This window comes from Eurytemora carolleeae, unplaced genomic scaffold (genome assembly GCF_000591075.1).
Source record: "Eurytemora carolleeae unplaced genomic scaffold, Eaff_2.0 scaffold1111, whole genome shotgun sequence".
NCBI lineage: Eukaryota > Metazoa > Arthropoda > Copepoda > Calanoida > Temoridae > Eurytemora > Eurytemora carolleeae.
The window spans coordinates 173,571-174,473 of record NW_019397416.1 but is presented as its reverse complement, the minus strand read 5'-3'; positions in this window follow the sequence as shown (position 1 = coordinate 174,473).

Sequence of the window (903 nt, the reverse complement as noted above, 5' to 3'; positions counted from 1 at the left end):
ACTTGATTAATAACCAGGACCTTATTAAAAAATCAAGTTTTAAGCTATCGATTGTCGATTTAAAAACAATTTTCCCATTATTAGGCTGAATGAAAGTCATGAAATAAAGAACTACGGATTTTATCATGAAATTCGAGACATTATTAAATTTCAACGAATTTTGACAGAACTTTTAAAATATTGAAGGAATTGATTAAAAAATGGATTCAATGGAAAGCAAAGAAGCATGGATGCTTAAATTATTACTTAGAAAATTAAATGTAATATTTGTATTTTTATAAACTCTTTTATCCTGAGTAGGGATGAGAGAAGTTGTGGTTGGTTATGTGGTAGGAAGGAAGGATATTTAGAGATGAGTTGTGGTTGCAACGTGGGGAGGGAGAGGGGGATAGAGTGCATGAAGGTTGGAGGGGGAAGGGGAAGGAGGGAAGGTGTAGGGGGGGGAGGTACCTGAGAATCTATGAAGAGAGTGTATCCAGTATCTACCTGGGGGAAGAGAGCTGAACCAGATCCTCAGACGGAGGAACACAGTCTCACTTCAGCTCAGGGTTTAGAAGGATATGTAAAGCTCAGGGTTTAGGAAAATATATAGCTCAGGGTATAAGTTCAAAACGAGTGGTTCGATTAAAAAACGATGTGGTTTTTTAAACGAAACACTCGTTTATAAAAACGACCCTTCGTTAACGTACAAAATACATTTTTTAGTCGGAAAATCCTCAGATCAGAAATTCCTTAAAATTAATCATCATAAAACACGAATTCATTAGGGTTTTTTTTTCTTTCAAAAACTAAAGTTTATCGTTTTTAAAAGCTCAAAAAGAGTGGTTCGTTTTTAAAAATGATTAACAACCCATATGTATAATTGCACATTATAAATATGCAATATTGTATTAAGATTAAAAG